Genomic DNA, 10,987 nt, shown 5'->3' with positions numbered 1-10,987 from the left:
AATGAGCAATTGAATCCAGGGCCTCATGCATGCAAGGCAAACACTCTACCACTGAGCCACCTTCCCAGCCCCATCTTTCCTTTTCTTTAAAAAAATATTATTAGGAAGATGATGTTCAGAGGGATAACATTTAAGTCAGTTAAACAGTTGTCAGGTAAAGAATCCATTTTTGGGGGACAATTACACCCCTTTCCTTTTTCTCAATTTATACCTCTCACTGTGGCTTTTTTGTGGTTAACTGGAGATAAGAATCTTGCAGACTTTGCTGCCTAGGGTGATTTTGAACCGTGATCCTCAGGTATCAGTCTGCTGATGAGTTAGGATTACAGGCTTGAATCTGAAAGACAAGATGACTGTTCTGAAGATTGTCCTATATTGGTTATAGGGCTGTGGGCCTGAATGGACTTATGCAGTTAATGCTAGGCAGATCAGTCATCTGGAAGCATGTGTCCCTTCTTAACCCTGATTGTCCCTCAGAACAGATAGGTGATGCTTTCAGAGCAAGAACCAGTTTGTACCAGCTCAACAGACGTCCTCACTATATATGTCTTATTCAACAACTATTGGGTTGCTTATATTATCAAGACATTTTCTTTCTTAAGAACTTTTTTATTGTAAGATTGCAATAAATACAGATTCATCATGGTCTAGGAATACATGTCTGCTATCAGCTTTAATATCAAAGCCACATAGCTGTTCCAAATCATGTTTTATTGATCTTAAAGTAGTTCTTGAATATTAGTCTTTATTAGTAATGATATTATTAATGTAAGTATTAAAGTTCTTCAAACATATTTCTCTTATTAAATGAATCCTTACAGTAACATTGAAAGCATCTTCTGGAGCAGCATTGGAAAAGATACTTGGATAATACTAAGAATGAAGGATGAGAAGTGTGAAAAACAGAACTAAGAATTACCAGTGTGACTGGGAAACATCTTCTACAGAGCAGAATCCCAGATTTCTGGAAACATATCATGTGAGAACAGGGCTTCAAACAGTACATGTGACCACATGGGTGAGCCTCAGTGTTGCCACATAGATGTTATTCCTATATGAAAGTCTCATGTTCGATGGGCTTTCACAACCCCAGATTTATGAAAGTTTGTTGTCTTCTTTCCTTCAATATTACTTCATACTTTGCTATTGAGTGTAATTATTCTTTTAAAACATGAAAACTCAACACCATCTCTTGGACTGAGGCATTTACTGTCTCCCTATGAATAGATCTGTTATTTAAGAGGCTTCCTTGGGCTGGGTAGGTGGCTCAGTGGTGGAGCAATTGCTTTGCATGTTTGAGGCCCTGGGTTCGATTCCTCAGCACCACATAAGCAGAAAAAATGCCAGAAGTGGCGCTATGGTTCAAGTGGTATAGTGCTAGCCTTGAGCTGAAGAGCTGCGGGACAGCATCCAGGCCCAGAGTTCAGGCCCCACGAACGGACAACCCCCCCCCAAAAAGAGGCTTCTTTACAGGTGCCAGTGCCTCCCTCCTTTAATACTAGCTTCTCAGGAGGCTGGGATCTGAAGGTCACAGTTGAAGCCTGCCTGGGTGGGAAAGTCCATCAGATTCTCATCTCTAATCAACTACCAAAAAAGCCAGAAGTGGAGCTGTGGCTGAGGTGGTAGAACACTCGGCTGGAGCAAAAAACGCATAAGGATAGGCAGCACCCAGCCTGATCCTGAGCCCCAGACCCGCCTTCAGGCACACACACACACACACACACACACACACACACACAAACACACACACACACACACACACACACACACAAGTGGCTTTCTGCCAGACATGTCATGTGGGCCCATGAAATGGTTGGAGACCCCTCTTCAAATGGACTTGCCCTTGTATTTACTCCAGTAATGTGGAAATTGACTCTCAGTCACCTATAGGTCCATTGGTTTAGGATTTGTACTTTGCATCCCACTTCCTCTGCTTGTTTTTTGAGGTGAGTCTTGTAGCTCAACACAGATGTCAATACACTTCAAGATACTGCTTACGGTCTCAAGGCCTGCATTCACACTACACATGGAAAAATAAAACATGACCTGAGAGCCTCTGCTTACTCTGAGGGCCAGCTATCCAAGCAACGGCAGCTTCCTATGAATGGCAAACTGGAATCCAGGCTCAGGTTGTTCACAACAGACAGATGTGAGTTGTGTAAGGCTTGAATTGTTCTAAGGAAAAGCAGAGAATGGACGAAGGCAGAGGAACTGGGAAAAGACAATCTACCCTCCCATGTTTCCTTGCAGTTCCTGGTCCACATTATATCCTTTGCTAATTGCTCTGCTGTGTGTGTGTGTGTGTGTGTGTGTGTGTGTATGTGTGTGTGTGTGTGTGTGTGTTTGAGAGTGTCAGTGAATGTTTGCATGTGTACAGTGGTTCTTGGCCTTGAATTAAGGGGCTGGACACTGGGAAGGTAGGGTGAATATGAGCAAGTACATCATATGCGTGTGTGGAAGTAACTCCATCAAACCTCTGAGTGTGCAACTAGTATATACTAATAAAAGTGAAAAAATGATTAAGCAATGCTCAAAATCCTCCATAAGCTATTTAGAGATAACTTTTAAAAAGGATCAGGAAGCATAGTTGGTAGGGGATATGAAAAATCTGTAGTTAAAACTGTGGGATCATTCAAGCAAGGTGCTGGTGGCTCATGCTTGTACTCGTAGATATTCAAGAGGCTGAGATCTAAGGATCATTATTTGAAACCTGACCAGGCTGAAAAGTAATCACACTCTATATAAGATATACTACTCAGAAAAAGCTCAAAGTGGCACTCTGAGGCTTAAGCAGTAGAGTGCCCAAATTCAAACCACAGGACTGGCAGAAAATAAAAGAAATAGTCCAAACTTAAGATGTCTAAGGAGTTTTAGACTAAATGTTGTATATAAACAAGTTACTATATTTTGGGGCTCATTTGTTGTTGTTGTTTTAAATATATTATGTATATTCTTCCCCCTATGATATATCCCCATTTGACTTTGAATTGACTTTGATACCGTGCACCTTGTATATACATTTTTCTAATTTGGGGAGGGGAACCAAAATAACAAATTGCTGAAACAAGGACACAGGATGACCCATTGCAACAATGATATCCATAGGACAGTATGTTAGAAATGAACTTTACAACATTGGGTAGGGAAGGGTGGAGGGGAAGGTAAGGGATAGTAGAAAAAAACAAGGGAAGGGGTAACAATGCTTGACTAGAAATGTACTCATTGCCTTATTCATGTATCTGTAGCATTTCTATAGAATCTTCACAATAAAATAAGATTTAGAAAATGAAAAATATCTAGTTACAGCTAAAGTACGAAAGGAAAAATCCGTTCATTCATTTGCCTGTGGCAACAGAAATTAGAAATACACAGTCAATAGATATTTATTGCAAATCCCACACGGATTCATGCCCATGGCTACTTCACCCTCCTTGTCTTCAGGGGAAAGTCAGGAGGAATCAGTACAAGCTTCCTATCCAATAGCAGTCTACTCAATTCCTGTACCAAGACTGCCATCTGTAGTACATCAGATGGAAAAAGTTAACATTCCGTCTAAAAGGGTCTCAAATGAGCCCTATAAACCATAGCCTCCAACTGTCCTGATTTAACTCTTATTTCCTTTCCCAAGCTACAAATACATATAAACTTGTGGAGGGCTCTACAGAGATGGACAAAGACTTATAAAACATATATTGTTTCACACCTGTAGAAAATTAAAACTAGACCCTTATAAAGCACACTGAACAAGAATCAACTCCAAAGGGATCAAAGACCTCAGAGCCAAAGCAGATACCCTGAAAACATTACAGGAAGGAAAAGGAGAAACTCCAGGGCTCCTTGGCACTTGTCAAAAGTTTCTTAATAAAGATCCAGACACACATAAAATCAAAGAAAGGTTGGACAAATGAGATTGCATGAAACTGCAGACCGTCTGCACGACAAAGGACATAGCTATCAAGATCAAGAGAAAGCCCAAGGATTTGGAGAAGATCTTCACTAGGCTTACAATGGGCAAGGATCTCATATCTAACATATAATTAGACCTCAAATAATTAAACCCTCCAAAAACAAATCCTCAAAGAAAAACTGCCCGATAAATAAGTGGGCTAAAGACTTAAAGAAAAAGGTCTGAAGAGGAAATAGGAATGGCCAATAGATACATGAAGAAATGATCAAATTCTTTAGCCATAAAAGAAATGAAAATCAAGACAACGTTGAGATTCCACCTTACCCAAGTTTGAATGGCTATAATCAACAAATTTAATAATAACTGATACTGGAGGGGATGTGGTTAAAGGGAACGTCCTGCATTGTTGGGGGGAGTGTAAACTTGTTCAACCACTTTGGAAGGCAGCACAACCATGTTTATTGCAGCATTATTTAGCAAAACTAAGATATGGAACCAACCAGATGCCCCTCAGTATATGAATGGATCAAGAAAATATACACAATGGAATTCTATGCCTCCATCAGAAAGAATTAGGCAGGTACCTGAGGAGCAGCAGGGATGCTGCTGATCAGAGCCGCTTGAGACTAGGGCTGCACCTTCTCTGCCCTGATAGGCATCCTACTCTTGCAGGATTAGTGCAGCTGCTGACATACGAGGTTATGTTGGAGAAAATGTCAAGTTGAGATGTACCTTCAAGTCATCTTCATATGTCACTGACAAACTGACCATAGACTGTAAGTACCGTCCTCCCAGCAGCAGTTGCACCAAATCTATTTTTCACTATCAGTCTTTCCATTACCCAACCACAGCAGGCACTTTTCTGGATCAGATCTCCTGGGATGGAAATGCATACAAAGGGGATGCATCCATAAGCATAAGCAACCCTAACCTGATGGACAATAGGACATTCAGCTGTGCTGTGAAGAATCTCCCAGATGTGCACCATGACATCCCCCTGACGGAACTAACAATCACAGAAAGGGGTTTTGGTACCATGCTGTCCTCTGTGGCCCTTCTTTCTATTCTTGTTTTCATTCCCTCAGCAGTAGTTATTGTTCTGCTGCTTGTGAGAATATCAAGGAAGGCTGCAGGGATGAAAAAGCGGAGGGCTATAAGACGAAGTCTTGGAGTTCCAGGAAGATAGCAGAGGAGAAAGTGGAGGTTAAACAACTCTCGCATAGAAAGCAGTTTTAGTGTTCCAGTGAACAGTCCTAAGTCAGAGAATCACAAGTGTTCCATCACAGTACAGAGAGTTAGGCCAGAGAGGGAAAATCCTGGCAAGGAGACAGATCTGAGCACTTGCCAGTAGTCGCGGCTGTGGCTGTGGCTGCAGCGGTGGCAGCCGTAGCCGCCATACCTGCAACACAGAGAGTCCGGGACGAAAGAGCCAGATTCGGCAGGTGAGCAAATTCTATTCAACACCAGCAAGAACCGACAAGGAGCAATCATCTTCATCCAGCAGTTAGCAGACCAGAGACAACCCAGGAACCAAGACTCGGCGTGAGTAGAAGCCTGACGTCCTCACTCCTTCTCAGAGAGAAGAGGAGGGAAGACACCTCTCATCCCCCACTACCAGAGATCTCCATCTTTGATACTGACAAGGGCCTGGCTGCGCTGCTAGCTCCAACTCAGGCTTTGGAAGAAAACTAGAGTCATTTAGGAGCTCACAAGGACCTAACCTGATGTGCCAGACTCAGCTCAACCCAGGGAAAAGTCACCCAGCTCAGGCTGTCAGACCCAGGAGTGGCTTTCTTCACTAGGAAACAGAGCGACAGGCTGTCCATCCCTTTAGCAGACTCTACAATCAATTGAAATTCAGTAAACATAAATCCTGAGAATGGCTCCAGGCTGGGCTCTGTGAGTGTCTCAGGAGCTAACCCTTCAGGGAAAATCTAATTTTTACTGAAAGGCCTCCACTCTACCCAGAACCTAGCCTCATCACAGCATCTCCAAAGTAGAGGAAACATCCATCTCCCTCTTGTGATACTCAAAACAGATTTCCCTCCCATTGAACTATACTGGGAGGAGGATCACAAAATCCTGGGTAAAGCAGAGCATTTTTGTGCCTTCTCAAACAAACTGACTTAAGAAACCAACCAAGCCACAGGAAAATCAAACACCACAAGTAGACCAGAGACTCCAACAAGAGGCTAGTAATGGACACAAGGGAAATACAGGACTTTCCTAACCCTGCCCAAAAAATCAAAGAATTTTTTTTTTTACCTTTCATAAATTTTTTTTCTAAAACTTCTTTTAATTTTTACCTTTAAAAAAATTGTTTTCTAGTAACTTTTTTTTCTCCCTCTTATAATTTTTATTTTAGGGGTATATGTGTGTGTGCATGTTTTCTTTCTTTTTTTTTGCTTTTTAAAAAATTATATTTTTTTGTTTAGCTCTACTGAACTTTTAATCTTTTTTCTTCCTCATTCTTTTCACCTTTTCTTCTCTTTCATTCTTCTTTGTGAGACTTAATTGCTGTTCTGCACATCCTCAGATTACCCGTAGTCGATTATTAGACCTTATCCCCCACAGAGTACACAATTAATCAAGAAATATATTAATCAATTCAAAACCTCTTAGACTTACATTCTTTAGTAGCAGTACTAACTCTTTATACCTATATAATATTTTAATTATTTTTATTGTTAAGTTTTTCAGGTCTCCTTCATATCCCTCCACTTCTCTAATTATATCCTCATTCTTTTTGTATTGTCTGATATATTTATTCATTCATTTCAGTAATCAATAGCACCAGATAGTTAGTTTAAATATATGAGTGCCATTTTACCAATCACAGTTTTTCCTCTTGAAATGGAATTAATCATGGAAAAATAGTCATGTCCTCTTCTGTGAGAAACCTGAGACCTTTTATACCCCAGCTTAAGAATGTAAAACAATAAAAATCACACATAATTTTTTCCTCTCTAAGAAGACCAAAAGCCAGGAATGTGCTTTTTATAAGACAGTGACATGAACAAAACATTATGTCAAAAAACAAACTTTACAACTTTGGCCATTGGGGGAGTGAGATGGGAAGGGAGGGAGAGGGGAAAGGATGGGAAGGTGAAACAAAGGAGGAGGCAACAATGCTTGATAAGAAATGTATTCATTACCTTGCCCAGGTAATTGTAACTCTTCTGTATGGTATTTTCACAATAAAAGAAGAAAAAGAGAACAAAAGGCAAAACAAAAAAAGCAGTGACACTTGTCAGTTCCTTGTGGAGTGGTAATTCCCAAGGCCACCATTTATAAGGAACAATGGTTTCATATAGATGGGCTGAAGATGTCACACAGCTAAGACTATTCCCATGAAGAGATTATGTAGACACTATCTTTTTTTTTTTTGGGGGGGGGGTCCGGTCGTGGGGCCTGAACTCTGGGCCTGGGCGCTGTCCCTCAGCTCTTCAGCTCAAGGCTAGCGCTCTACCTCTTGAGCCACAGTGCCACTTCCGGCTTTTTTCTTTTTGCTTATGTGGTGCTAAGCAATCAAACCCAGGGCCTCAGGCATACAAGGCAAGCGCTCTACCACTGAGCCACCTTCCCAGCCCCCTGTAGACACTATCTTTATTGCACCTTTTCCCATGGTCTTACTCTTCCCAACTCTTTTGTTGTTGTTTTAACAGAACATCACTATTTCCATTTCAACCATCCACCAAATCTCCTTTAACACGCTGAGTATTTATTTTAGAGAAATAAAGCTTTAAGAAAAATTAATATGATTTCCAAAAAGCATGAAAGACACGAGCTAAGTTAAGAAGTTGTCAAATCAGACAGGGAAGATTGAGAAGATTGAGTAAGCACTTAGCTTGATTTCCTAACCATGACAAAATCTTTAGACTCAGTGAGTGGACACATGATTCTGCACATAATCACTGAAGTGAGACCACAGAATGACAATGGTTCCTGGGCTACTTCTTTACTCTTCTGGTCTGACACCCTATTCTCTGCGGGTACTAAGTTATTTATGCTCTCTTCAATCCCTTCAAGTGACTACCGGTTTATAGGCATGCACAAGGTAGGCTTGTTCTTCTTTTTGAAATTTGTTTTAGGTTCAGAGAGACATATTTTTATTCTGTAATTCAATACTTTTTGCCTACAAACAAAAATCACAAGAAAAAGTCATCTAAAAGAGGCATTCTTGGTTAAAGGCATCCTAGATGGTAATCTCCAAACTCTGATAACATATTTCACTCTTTGTTTTGACATCCTTTTGCGTTCTTCCCCAACATTTTTTTAAAAATTTGAACTCAGGGCTTGGGAATCTGTCTCTGTTTCCTTTTTCCCCTCTCAAAGTTAATGCTTTACCACCTGAACCACAGCTTCTCTTGTAGATTTTTTGGTTGTTAAATGGAGACAATTGAACCATGATCCTCAGATCTCACCCTCTGAGTAGCTAGGATTTCCCAATGAAGTTTTAGTCAAAGCCATGGCAGTGTCAATACCCTTGAAGACATAACATACATCTTATGAACAAAGACATTCTCAACACCATCACAGCACAACAACTGATGTCAGGGACTTTACAAAGCAATACATTACTACTATCCATATCTCCTTCAAACTACAGTATCACATACTGCAGCTGGCTATTCAGGCTCACTGGTTGCCTAGAACTGCCTACAGCAGTTTCTGCTTTCCTATTAATTTGACTTGAAACATGAAGATAAGGACTTACTTTGTTCAATATCCCTCAATTTGAATCTCTTAGATGTTTTGCCTAATTTGCTGTTTATCGATTTTTAACTTGAAGTGATAGTGTGCTCATGTCAGAGCAACCTTTTTATTTCTCCCTTTGATTGGTTTACTTTAACCATTTGATTAAGAGAGCTATTATATGGCTATCAGGGGGTAGCAGAGAGAGGGGAAGGCCAAGTAGACAGGCTAAATATAGGTCAAAGTACATTATATGCACATATAAAAATGAACAATGAGACAGGGTTTGGTGGTCAAAGCTTATAAACTTAGCTACTCACTAGGCTGAGAGCTAAGAATCATGATTCAAAGCCAGTCAAGGCAGGAAAGTCCATAAGACATTTCTCTCCCTTTAACCACCAGAAAACTGGAAGTGGCACAGTGGCTCAAGCGATAGAGCACTGGCCTTGGGCTGAAGAGATCAGGGACAATGCCCAGGCCCATATCTCAAGCCTCAGGACTGACAAAAAATGAAGCTGGAAAAATTGGATGACAAGTGTAATTCTTGTTAAGTGGGAGGCTGAGATTTGAGGATCCTATTTCAAGGCAATTCGAGCAGGAAATGTCCACGAGTGTCTTACCTCCAGTACACTACCACTAAAAAAGGAAGTGGAGCTTTGGCTTATTTGGTCACAAGCTAGCCTTGAGCAAAAGAAGCATAGGCATAGTTCCCAGGCACTGATTTCAAGATCCAGGACCTGCAAAAAAAAAAATAAAACCAAGTAAAATTTACTAAAATTGCCTTAAGAAGGGATAGAAAAAAATGAATACTTTTGATTTGAGTACATTTTATTCTGCATGAAAATGTCTCTATATATGCTAATAAAAACTCAAAAGAAGTTGTTGTAGGTTACCTCTGAAAATGTATTCCTGATTAGATTCTGAAATATTTGCATTCATTGTATCAGTGTGTACTGATGTTTCTCCTCTAATAATATTAATGAGAAAGCTGGCAATGGTGGCTCATACTTATAATCCTAGCTACTGGGAAGGCCGAGATCTGGGGATTGCTGTTTTGAAGCCAGCCTGGGAATGGAAATCCGTGACACTTATCTGCAAAAATTATTCAAGAATTGCCGGAAGTTGTTCTATGGCTCCATTAGTAGAGCACTACGTTTGAGAAAAAGGAGCTCAGGGTCAGTGCCTAAGCCCGCAGATCAAGCCCCAGGATTGGCATACACACACAAATAAGGCATACACACACAAATAAGTCTTATGACTTGTAAATAAGGACTTGTACATATTTCCCATAAATTCAATTTCAGACATCACTATGTACTGTGTGAGGTTTGAGTGCTCTGGGATGTACAACATATCTATTAGATTATGTGAAAGGGGCATCTACACTAAATTCTCTCATTCAATTTATATTGATCAGTTAGCATTCTATCATGAGAAAGAACAGCATTTCGTATTTATTAAATATTCACTTACTTGTCAGTATATACATGGACTCCTATCTGAATTATTTACTATTTTTAATAACTTAATTGTTCTTTTAAAGTTCCTATCATTTGCCTAATTTTAAATCACGTTAGTAAATTATGACTTAATGCTATAGCTATATAGCATTTCAATATTCTCATGAATTCACACATCCACAGCCACCATAAAGTATAAAGGTTTTCCTTGACCCCCTAAAAGATCTCGTGTCTTTCTGTAGTAAAATTCAACTCCATACTGAGTCACAGGTTGTATGATTGATAGACCATCACTACAATTAATCTTTCATGTAAAAAGAATTATAAAGTAATATGTCATTTTTATGACTGGCTTCTTCTGTTCAGTTTATTTTTTGAGACAAAATTTTATTGTGTTTATTAATATTTACTTTTACATGTGGCATGCTCGACTATAGTCTTTTTCCTTTATCTAATTTCTGGTTCTATACATTCAAACAAGCACCTTACTAGAGTACCTATACACAAACTTGCATGCACGAACACACACACACACACACACACACACACAATCTATATATGTATAACACATATTAATATATAATATATTATTATATAATATATATTATGTAATACAATATATAAAATATACTATAGTGTATATACTATATATGCACTGTTATATAATATACCATATTATATATACATTGCATATAATATATATACATACTATAAAACATTATGTACACTGTTATATATTGAATATCATATAACAGTGCATATTATGTCATTATGTATTACATATAATTTATTGCATGTTATATAATATATAATTATACAATATATCATATGAGTAATATATGATATAATAGGCATTATATAATATGCTTATACAATTTATGTTATGTATTATATATGGTGTATAGTATGTATAGTATATTGTATA

General features: G+C 39.1%; 1 pseudogene; it reads left to right on the top strand.

The window, feature by feature from the left end:
• The first annotated feature begins 444 nt into the window (after positions 1-444).
• Positions 445-5,093, top strand: LOC138808643 (myelin protein zero-like protein 3 pseudogene; annotated as a pseudogene).
• Positions 5,094-10,987: the final 5,894 nt, after the last annotated feature.

The sequence above is a fragment of the Dipodomys merriami genome, unplaced genomic scaffold (genome assembly GCF_024711535.1).
Source record: "Dipodomys merriami isolate MVZ:Mamm:240054 unplaced genomic scaffold, mDipMer1.0.p SCAF_461, whole genome shotgun sequence".
Taxonomy (NCBI): domain Eukaryota; kingdom Metazoa; phylum Chordata; class Mammalia; order Rodentia; family Heteromyidae; genus Dipodomys; species Dipodomys merriami.
Note: the sequence above shows the minus strand (reverse complement) of the source record. Positions and strands in the feature narration are given on the sequence as shown.